We start from the raw sequence: 12,068 nt of genomic DNA, 5'->3' as shown, positions 1-12,068 counted from the left end.
CATCCACAACTACAAAAGAAGAAGTAAGACAAACTCTAACCATAGCATTAAACTAGTGGATCCAAATCAGCCCCTTACGAAGCAACGCATAGACTGGGGTTTAAGCTTCTGTCACTCCAGCAACCCATCATCTACTTACTACTTCCCAATGCCTTCCTCTAGGCCCAAATATGGTGAAGTGTTATGTAGTCGACGTTCACATAACACCACTAGAGGAAAAGACAACATACCGCATATCAAAATACCGAACGAATTTCAAATTTACATGACTATTATTAACATGACTTATCCCATGTCCTCGGGAACAAAAGTAACTACTCACAAAACATAATCATAATCATGATCAGAGGTGTAATGAATAGCATCAAGGATCTGAAAATAAACTCTTCCACCAAGTAATCCAACTAGCATCAACAACAAAGAGTAATCAACACTACTAGCAACCTTACAAGTACCAATTGGAGTCGTGAGACGGAGATTGATTACAAGAGATGAACTGGGGATTGGAGAGGAGATGGTGTTGATGAAGATGTCTCCCCTCCGATGAGAGGAGTGTTGGTGATGACGATGGCAACGATTTCCCCCTCCGGGAGGGAAGTTTCCCCGGCAGGATCGTCCTGCCGGAGCTCTAGATTGGATCTGCTCAAGTTCCGCCTCGTGGAGGCGGCGAAACCACGAAAAAGCTCCCTCCTGATTTTTTCTAGACCAAGACGCTTCATATAGAAAAAAGAGGGGGGCTAGTGGGCCGTCAAGGAGCCCACAAGCCCCCACTCCGCCACCAGGGGGTGGCGGTGTCAGGGCTTGTGGCGCCCTGGAAGCCCCCCTCCGGTAGTTCTTTCGCCCATTATTTTTATATAATCCCAAAAAAATCCACGTAACTTTTCAGGGCATTTGGAGATGTGCAGAATAGTGGACTAGGATTTGCTCCTTTCCAAGTCCAGAATTCCAGCTACCTGAATTCTCCCTCTTCAAATAAACCTTGCAAAATAAGAGAGAAAAGGCATAAATATGGTACCACAAGTAATATAACAGCCCAAAAAGCAATAAATATCAACATGAAAGCATGATGCAAAATGGACGTATCAAGGTGATGTCGCAAACTTACTCATAACTGAAGGTGAATCAAGTGCAGAGCTAGATGGCAGTTCCTTACCTCTCCTTGTAGTGGAAGGCAAGATTTTAGTTCTTGGATCTTTCGGATTCCTCATAGTGATTAGCATACGTCAATCCCAAGTGACTCACAGAATATAGTTGTGCTTCCCCGGCAACGGCACCAGAAAAAGGTCTTGATAACCCACAAGTGTAGGGGATCGCAACAATTTTCGAGGGTAGAGTATTCGACCCAAATTTGTTGATTCGCCTCAAGGGGCAACGAAAGAATATTCTCTAGTATTAGCAGTTGAGTTTGTCAGATTCAACCACACCTGAAAGATTAGTGTCTGCAAGCAAAGTATCAGTAGCGAAGTAGTATGATAGCAACGGTGTCAGAAATAGATCTGTTGACGGCATACTATTCCTAATTGTTGTATCAATGGCGCCAGTAAGTTGCACGTGGACGCGTAACTATTCTTCCCCGACAACAATGACGAAAAAGGATCTTGAGAAAAGTAACAACGAAGTAGCAAGGAACATCGGTAGCAGCAGCAGAGTAACAGCAGTAGCAACAGTAGTAGCAAAGTGGCCCAATCCCTTTTGTAGCAAGGGACAAGCCTGGACAAAGTAACGTAGCAAGGACCAGTAGTAAAAGACTCGTAGGCAGTGGATCGGTGATGGATGAGTATGACGGATGTGATTCATCATGTAACAGCTATAACACGGAGAGATATGTAACTAGCTCTCGTTCGTCAATCTAATGTAGGCATGTATTCCGTATGTAGTCATACGTGCTTAGGGAAAAGAACTTGCATGACATCTATTGTCCATCCCTCCCGTGGCAGCGGGGTCCTAATGGAAACTACGGGATATTAAGGTTCTCCTTTTAATAAAGAACCGGACCAACGCATTAACACGCGGTGAATACATGAACTCCTCATACTATGATCATCTCCGGGAGTGGTTTCGGCTATTTTCACTCCGGGGTTGCCGGGTCATAACACATCGTAGGTGACTAAAACTTGCAAGATAGGATCTAAAACACACATATATTAGCGACAACATAATAGGTTCAGATCTGAAATCATGGCACTCGGGCCCTAGTGACAAGCATTAAGCATAACCAAGTAGTAGCAACATCAATCTAGAACATAGTGGATACTAGGGATCAATCCCCATCAAAACTAACTCGATTACATGATATATCTCATCCAACTCATCACCGTCCAGCAAGCCTACGATGAGATTACTCACAAACGATGAAGAGCATCATGGAATTGTCGATAGAGGAAGGTTGATGATGACGATGGCGACGATTTCCCCTCTCCGGAGCCCAAAACGGACTCCAGATCTGCCCTCCAGATGAAGAACGGGAGGTGGCGGCGCCTCCATATCGTAAAACGCGATGAAACCTTCTCTCTGATTTTTTTCCGGGCGAGACGGAAGTTATAGAGCTGAGTTTGGGGCGGTGGTGCCACATGGGCCCCACAAGCCTTCACGGCGCGGCCTAGGGGGGTGGCCGCGGCCTGTGGGCTTGTGGCCCACTGGCACGCTCCCTCCGGTGGATCTTTGCGCATGTATTTTTCTTTTATTCTAGAAAAATTCTCCGCAAATTTTCAGGACATTCCGAGAACTTTCATTTCTGCAGAGAAACAACACCATGGCAATTCTGCTAAAAACAGCGTCAGTCCGGGTTAGTTCCATTCAAATCATGCAAATTAGAGTCCAAAACAAGGGCAAAAGAGTTAGGAAAAGTAGATACGACGGAGACGTATCATCCACCTCAATACCTCATTCGGAAATTTTACAAACCAAGACAATACCTTTATATACCATAAAGTGGCACTTCTCCCAGTTCAAGACAACGTTAGTTTGCTCACATCTCTGCAAAACTCAATCAAGGTTGATTAAGCAATCACCAAAAGAAGTTCCATAAATGGAAAAATCATCCATGATGACCTCAACAATCTTTTCATGAAAATCACAGAATATAGGAGTCATACATCTTTGAAAGGTAGCACGTGCATTGCATAATCCAAAAGGCATACCTCTATAAGCATAGGTTCCAAAAGGACAAGTAAAGGTGGTTTTGTCTTAATCAGGTTGTGACACTGGTATTTGAGAGAAACCAGAATAACCATCTAGAAAGAAAAAATGTGTGTGCTTCGATAACCTTTCTAGAATTGGTCTACGAAAGGTAAAGGATAATGATCTTTACTAGTAGCTTTGTTTAATTTTCTGAAATCAATTACCATTCTATAGCCAGTCACAATTCTTTGTTGAATGAGTTCATTTTTATTATTAGTAACAACAGTAATATCTCCTTTCTTAGGGACACAATGAACGGGACTTACCCATCTACTATCAGCTATGGGATAAATTATACCTGCTTGCAGAAGCTTTAATATTTCATTTCTTACCACTTCTTTCATTTGGGGATTCTGTCTTCGTTGGTGATCAACAACGGGTTTAGCATGTGGTTCCATATTAATCTTGTGATGATAGAGAGTGGGACTAATGCCCTTAAGATCATCAAGAGTATACTGATACGTCTCAAACGTATCTATAATTTTTGATGGTTTCATGCTTTTATCTTGCCTTCTTTGGTTGTTTTATTTACCTTTTATATCTTTTTTGGGACTAACTTATTAATTCAGTGCCAAGTGCCAGTTCCTGTTTTTTCCGTGTTTTTGACTCCTTTCAGATCTGATTTTGGAATGGAGTCCAAACAGAAGAAAAACCCCGAAATGATTTTTTCCCGAACGGAAGAAGATCAGGGGGTCGTTGGGCCAGGCCAGGTGGGCCCCAGCGAGCCCACAAGCCCCCACTCCGCCACCAGGGGGAGGCGGCAGTGGGCAAGCTTGTCGCCTCCCTGGCCGCCCCCTAACCTAGATCTTTGGCCTATAAATTCCCAAATATTCCGCAAAAAATCAAGGGAGCCTCGAAAATACTTTTCCGCCGCCGCATGCTTCCGTTTCTGTGAGATCTCATCTGGAGACCCTTCCCGACACCCTGCCGGAGGGGGCTTTGGAGTTGGAGGGCTTCTTCATCATCATCATCGCCCCTCCACTGACTCGTGAGTAGTTCACTTCAAACCTATGGGTCCGTAGTTAGTAGCTAGATTGCTTCTTCTATCTCTTGGATCTTCAATACAAAGTTCTCCATGATCTTCATGGAGATCTATCCGATGTAACCTTTTTTGGCGGTGTGTTTGTCGAGATACGATGCATTATGGATTTGTGATCAGATTATCTATTATATATATTTGAGTCTTTGCTGATTTCTTATATGCATGATTTGATATCCTTGTAAGTCTCTCCGATTCTTCGATTTTGTTTGGACGACTAGATCTATGATTCTTGCAATGGGAGAAGTGCTTGGTTTTGGGTTCTGCCATGTGGTGACCTTTCCCAGTGACAGTAGGGGAAGTAAGGCACACATCAAGTAGTTGCCATCAAGGGTAAAAAGATGGGGTTTTTATCATTGGTTTGAGATTATCCCTCTACATCATGTCATCTTGCTTAAGGCGTTACTCTGTTCTTTTGGACTTAATACACTAGATGCATGCTGGATAGCGGTCGACATGTGGAGTAATAGTAGTAGATGCAGATAGTATCGGTCTACTTGTTTTGGACGTGATGCCTATAGAAATAATCATTGCATAGATATCGTCACGACTTTGCGCGGTTCTATCAATTGCTCGACAGTAATTTCTTCACCCACCGTCTACTTGCTTTCGTGGGAGAAGCCACTAGTAAACACTACGGCCCCCGGGTCTATTCACATCCATCGTTTACATCTCCGCTTTTACTTTGCTTTGTTACTTTGTTGCTTTCAGTTCTCACTTGGCAAACAATCTATAAGGGATTGACAACCCCTTCATAGCGTTGGGAGCAAGTTTTTGTGTTTGTGCAGGATCTTGAGATACTCCTCGATCGGATTGATACCTTGGTTCTCAATCTAAGGGAAATACTTACCACCGCTGTGCTACATCACCCTTTCCGCTTCGAGGGAACACCAACGCAAGGCTCCAAGGCCACGGGGGAAATCCTTTGCATACTTGCCTAGGAAGTCCCTTAAGGCGTAGCCGCAGCTGAAGGATTCCTGGTGCCGTCGACACGACAATTTCTGGCGCCGTTGCAAGGGAAGCACAGCTGACATCATATACCCAATAGCATCTCAGTGCTTCCTTAAAGTTTTTAACAACCTTTCTTCTTCATGCTCTATAAGGTTAGCACTGATAATAAAAGGATATATCTTATTTTCATCAAGATAAGCATATTTCAAAGTGTCAGGTAATTGCTTTTGTTCAAACAGAGGATCACCCTTGGGTGGAGGAGGACCCCCTAGAGTTTCAATAGGCAAGGTGTGTTTAAGGATACGTTTTTGCTCAAAGAACATATTATCTAGTTTATTTCTTTCACGCATATGCATATCATTTTCATGGTCTAGCAAATATTTTTCTAATGGATCCGTAGGAGGAATGGCAATAGAGGCAAGACCATTTACTTCGTCTTTACTAGGTAATTCTTTATCATGGGGTTTCATACTAAAGTTTGAGAAATGAAACTCATGAAACATACCACCAAAATTGACACTCACACTTTCCATTTTAGAATCTATTTGAGCATTAACAATGTTCAAGAAGGGTCTACCAAATATTATGGGACAAAAAATATCTTATGGTGAGCCAAGTACTAGAAAATCAGTAGGGTATCTTACTTTTCCACACAAGAATTCAACATCTCTAACAATCCCAAGTGGTGTGATGGTGCTTCTATTAGCAAGTTTAATAGTAACATCTATGCCTTCTATCTCGGCGGGTGATATCTCATGCATAATTTCTTGATATAAGGTGAAAGGGATAACACTAACACTAGCACCGATATCACATAAACCGCGAAAGCATTGATCTCCTATTTTGACTCAAACGACAGGCATGCCAATAACATGTCTATTCTTATCTTTAGTATCAGGTTTGGCAATTCCAGCAGCTTCATTACAGAAATAAATAACATGCCCATCAATATTATCTACCAAGAGATCTTTAACCATAGTAGTACTAGGTTCTACCTTGATTTTCTCAGTGGGTTTAGTTGTTCTAACATAAATTTTGTTAACCATGGTTAAAGCTTTAGCATGTTCGTTTATCCTAACATGGAAAGGTGGTTTCTCAATATAAGTAGTAGGCACAACTGGGTAAACATTGCAAATGATAATTTCAGCCTCGAGTTTAATTGGTTCTTCAATTTTTTATTTAATTGGTGGATGATATTTGAACCATTTCTCTTTAGGGAGATCAACATGAGCAGCAAAGGTTTCACAGAATGAGGCTACTATCTCACAGTCAAGGCCATACTTAGTGCTAAAATCACTAAAAGCATCGGTATTCATAAAAGATTTAACAAAATCAAACATAGGTTTTATACCTAAATCTTTACCTTCGTAGAGCTCCCAATCTTTAGAGTTCCGTTTAATTCTTTCCAAAAGATCCCACCTGAATTCAATAGTCTTCTTCATAAAAGAACCAGAGCAAAAAGTATCAAGCATGGTTTGATCATTACGAGAAAGCTGAGCATAAAAATTTTAAATAATAATTTCTCTCGAGAGCCCATTATTTGGGCATGAATATAACATTGAATTCATCCTCCCCCAAGCTAGAGTGATACTTTATCATTCACAAGGCCAAAAACTATAGATAACATTGTGATCATGATGAGCAAGATGCATAGGATAATTGTTTTGGTGAAACTCCAACTGCAACCGATTCCAGTTCCAAGATCGTGTATCATCACATAGCCTATACCATGTCAAAGCTTTCCTCGCCCAAAGATAAAGGGAAAACCTTCTTCTTGACTTCATCTCCGGATAAACCTGTAAGCTTAAATAATCCACAAACTTCATCCACATAGATTAGGTGCATATCGGGATGTTTTGTTCCATCTCGTGCATAAGGATTAGCTAGTAGTTTCTGTATCATACCCGAAGGAATTTCACAATAAACATTTTTGCAGGTTCAGCAGGTTGAGGGACAACTCTTGGTGTTTCCTAATGAGGTGAAGATACCTCAAACAAACCCCTCAAAGGATTACTTTCCATAGTGACAAGTAACAGTAAATCTCAGCACATAATATAAATTTTCCCTTACCAAATTCCACTTACCAAAGGCGCTTCACTCCTCGGCAACGATGCTACAAATGATTCTTGATGACCCACAAGTATAGGGGTCAATCGTAGCCCTTTCGATAAGTAAGAGTGTCGAACCCAAAGAGGAGCGGAAGGAAATGACAAGCGGTTTTCAGCAAGGTAATTTCTGCAAGCACTGAAATAACGATAACAAGTTGTTTGATAGCAAGATAATTTTAACAAGTGACAAGTAGCAATAGTAGCAATAGGTGAAGCAAGGTATCACAATCCTTTTGTGGCAAAGGACAGGCCAGAAAAAATTCTTATAATAGTCAAAGCTTTCTTGAGGGCACACGGGAATTTCATCTAGTCACTTTCGTCATGTTGGGTTAATTCGCGTTTGGTATTTTGATAATTTGATATGTGGGTGGACTGGTGCTTGGGTGCTCATCTTACTTGAACAAACCTCCCACTTATGATTAACCCTCTCACAAGCATCCGCAACTATGAGAAAAGTATTAAGAATAAACTCTAACCATAGCATTAAACATAGGGATCCAAATCAGCCCCTTACAAGTAGTGCATAGATTGGGGTTTAAGTTTGTGTCACTCTCACAAACCATCCTATAATTACTACTCCAAATGCATTCCCTTAGGTCCGAACATGGTGAAGTGTTATGTAGTCGATGTTCACATAACACCACCAAGGGAATCACAACATTCATATCATCAAAATATTGAACGAATATCAACTCCACATGACTACTTGCAACACGATTTCTCCCATAGCCTCAAGAACAAAAGTAACTACTCACAAGTGATAAACATGTTCATGATCAGAGAGGTATTAAATAGCTTAATGGATCTGAACATATGATCTTCCACCAAATAAAACATAAAGCACCAACTACAAGAGATGTACTAGGGATTTGAGAGGATATGGTGCGGATGAAGATGTTGATGAATATTGGCCTCCCCAAGATGAGAGGGTTGTTGGTGATGATGATGGACTCGATTTTCCCCTCCGGCAGAATCGCTCCATCGGAGGGCAAAAGTTCTCCTGCCCTAGTTCCGCCTCGAGACGGCGATGCTTCATCCCGGAAGTTCTCATCTTTTTTAGGGTAGATGAGAACTTATACCAGAAGATGATCGCCAGAGGTGGGCCAGGGAGCACTAGACATCAGGCCGTGCCAGGGGGGCTGGCGCACCCTCGTGTCTAGTGGGCGCCTAGTAGCCCCCTTGGGTACTTCTTCGCTCTAGTATTTCTTATTAGAAAATAAATCTTCGTAAATATGCAGCCCAATTGGAGATGTGCAGAATAGGTATGTCTAATGTAGCTTTTTCATGTCCAGAATTGCATTTGCCGGCATTCTCCCACTTGATGTAAACCTTGCATATTATGAGAGAAAAGGCATTAGAATTACTCCATCAAGTGGCAAAATGCATAAAAACACTATAAGTAACAGTAACAAAACATGATGCAAAATGGACGTATCACTTACTAGTGTAACATAGAGTTGTAGGTGGAAGTTCAACTTAACAAGCTCCACTGCAGTACCGGTATATAAACAGTGTTTTGGAACCAAAGGCAATTTTTGTGTGCCTTTGGGATCTGGTGGGGATTGCTGGAATTTAACCGCTATGGGTAAGCACAATAATCATTTTTAGAATTCCAAATATATCCTAGAGGCCCACTTAGCCCTTTCGTGCAAGGCAATAGGTGGAACTAAAGTTTAGTCTCATGTTGCTAGTTTGGAAGGAGTTGGATCTCCTAAGAAGGGAGGATGTTTCCCCCACATGTATGAGCATGAGAACAAGAGAGACATACACGCACGCTCCTCATCCTCCGCCGCCCGCCTCGCCTCATCACGACGCGTCGCTCCGCGGGTTGTGGGAATGAGCCGAGCCAATGACTAATTTTTTTTCACGCACGACTGGTGTATGAAAGGTCGCTCGGGAGCTGAAATTTTTTGTGGTAGTGGAGATTAAATATCCTTCAGTTGCTGCCTGTTCGTTTTCTTCTCCCTCTTTTGGTTCGCCTCCCGTTGCTGCATGTTCACCTCCTTCTCATGTGCCTATAAAAGAGAGGTCTCTCCTCTCCAGAGAGACACATCAGATCATCCTCTCACCATCAATTTCCAAACCATGAGATGGTGTCTAGGTTCTTACCCATACAGGCTTGCGATGTGCACCCCGGATCGGGACGGTAGGCCTCCAAAACCCCGCCGCTTTTGAGTCCTGTATGGAAGAAGGGTGATAAGGTTTTTGGGGAGTGTTCTGCGCGACTACTAGCTTATTCATCACGAACACCACGGACGCTGACGACCACTTCCCGGATGACGACTTCTTCCCCGACATCAACAATCTCTTCGAAAACATGGCCGGTGATGACGTCAAAGCCAATCCCACTTCTGCTGCTGCTGCAACTCGGTACGTGTTCGTGTTCTTCTTGTTTGAGTTCCTACCGCAACTTCTTGATCTAGTTTCAATTCTAGATGTGTTCCATTCCTACTCACCACTTCATATGCTACTTGCATATGTTGGGGAACGTCGCATGGGAAAAAATTCCTACGCGCACACAAGATCTATCCATGGTGATGACCATCTACGAAAGGAGAGAGTGCATCTACATACCCTTGTAGATAGCTAAGCGGAAGCGTATATAACGCAGTTCATGTAGTCGTACGTCTTCGCGATATGATCACGATCTGTCCCGCGATCTCATCACGATTCTTCCTGATCTAGTGCCGAACGGACGGCACCTCCGCATTCAGCACACGTACAGCTCGATGACGATCTCCGCCTTCTTGATCCAGCAAGAGGGGCGGAGACGTAGATGAGTTCTCCAGCACGGCGATGTGTTGGTGCTAGTGAACTAATCCAGCTGGGCTTCGCCAAGTTTTACTGAACTAATCTACAGGAGAAAACGACCTAGAGAGAGAGGGCAGCGTGTGGCTTATTTTTTTGGTTAGGGCTGCCCTCAAATCCTCTAGTTTATATAGGAGGGAGGGTGATGGGGATATGTACCTAGGGTAGGATCATAGGCCTGACCTACATGTCATATCCAAGGGCACTACATTAAAGACTTAAAGATTACAAGGAAGGCTCCGATTGACTCGCCATGGTGCACGGGTCACTCGGTAAAGCATTCACTCGGAGACTTTCTCCCTCCACTCGACGGAAACCTTTCACTCGAAAGAACTACAAGCCAGTCGACCGCACAAGATCAGAAGCCACTCTAGGGAGGCCAACGAGCGGGCATTCCACTGGTCGTCATAAGTAACATTTATTACATACGTTATCAGTAACGTACGCTTTTATCTCCAATAATCAAACCCTTGTTTACCCGGTCTTGATGAGGGGTAGTGCACTCTATGTAAACCACTCCTTCCCTCTGGCACAAGGGTTCGCACCCACTGTAACACACATATTCCACACGACAAGAGCTCCTGAGCACTGAGACGTATGGCTGTTACCTCCACGAGAGGGGCTTGAACTCATACATCATGTGTACAAACTCGCTGTAGCTAGGACTCCGCCCTCTCCTTACGTACCCCTCACCTATACTGTTAGGCTCGTTCCCACGATAGTTGGCGCCCATCATGGGGCAGGCGTCTAAGCAACGTCCAACGAGTTTGCGGTTTCCATCTTCATCATGTCTTCCGGTGGCGGTTTGTTCTTGGGCTACGAGATCCATTTCGTTGTGCTCGTCTTTGTCGCCGACGACTCGGCATCGCTTCAGGAAGCACCTCTAGACATTGAGGCGCTCCCAATCCGTGGGGCGACGCATTTCCGTACAAGCTCCTGCGACGCTCTTCTTCGGCAACCGTCGACTCCGGCGTCGACTGCTCTCCCCGTTGTTCGTCGCCACAAGTGATCCGGTCGCTCGCGACTCCAGCGCTGGGTGAGTCATGCGGCGGCTCACCAAGCATCTTCTTCGCAGATTGCGGCCATCGAGCCCGCTAAATCACCTCGCATCACGTTCTACTTGGTGTCAGATCAGTCTGACGTTCCTTCCAAGTGCAAGAGCTGCGATCCTGCGGCTGAGGTCTTCATGGCAGGTTCACAGCAAAGCCTTCCTGGCTTTGGTCGCGGCGAGTGCGAGGCTGGATGGTCGTGAGTGAACATGCCCACCGGTGTCCTCCACTTTCCACTCGACGTCAGCAACAACTATTTCTGGGTGGACCTTAAAACAATGTCGAGGTATCCCATACTCTAGTTCTTAATGTTGCATCCACCGCTAAGATAGCAAATTCCATTCAACCGTCAAACTCACAGGTTGGTAGAGGTTTGGAGCAGATTCGTACATTGCTTTAGGTAGCGCAACAACAAAATTCGGTTGTTTCTGAGTCACTCAATAGATTGCACAGTAATTCACCCAGGGCAGACACAGTTCGTTCAGTTTATAGTCCAGGGTCACCATTGCGTCGCAGGGGCAGAGGTTACCACCAGGATTAGTACAGAGATTAGGGACGAAATCAGTTTGCTCCTCGTTATCACCGTGAAGACCGTCGTCGACTGCATTCTCCCCCGCGGAGTGGTTCATATGCCCCCGGCACTACAACGATAGGCGCCCGACTTATAATGAGCATGATCCTAGATTTGATGCGAGGAATGTCCTCCTTTAGAGTCGGATTGACAGAGGCAGAGCTCACATGGATGGTTATGACAAAGATCATCCGAGTGGAAGCGGCACGGTTGTTTCTGGCCCGAGTGTTTCAGCAGAGCAATTCGATCCGCTGATATTCCCCTCAACTTCAGGTTGGCGGCTGGAATAAGCAAGTTTACGGGAGAATCAAAGCCTGAAAATTGGCTGGATGATTACCGAGTGGCTGTGCAGATTGGTGGAG

This window comes from Hordeum vulgare, chromosome 7H (genome assembly GCF_904849725.1).
Source record: "Hordeum vulgare subsp. vulgare chromosome 7H, MorexV3_pseudomolecules_assembly, whole genome shotgun sequence".
In the NCBI taxonomy this organism is placed as follows: domain Eukaryota; kingdom Viridiplantae; phylum Streptophyta; class Magnoliopsida; order Poales; family Poaceae; genus Hordeum; species Hordeum vulgare.
This window is presented reverse-complemented; position numbering follows the sequence as displayed.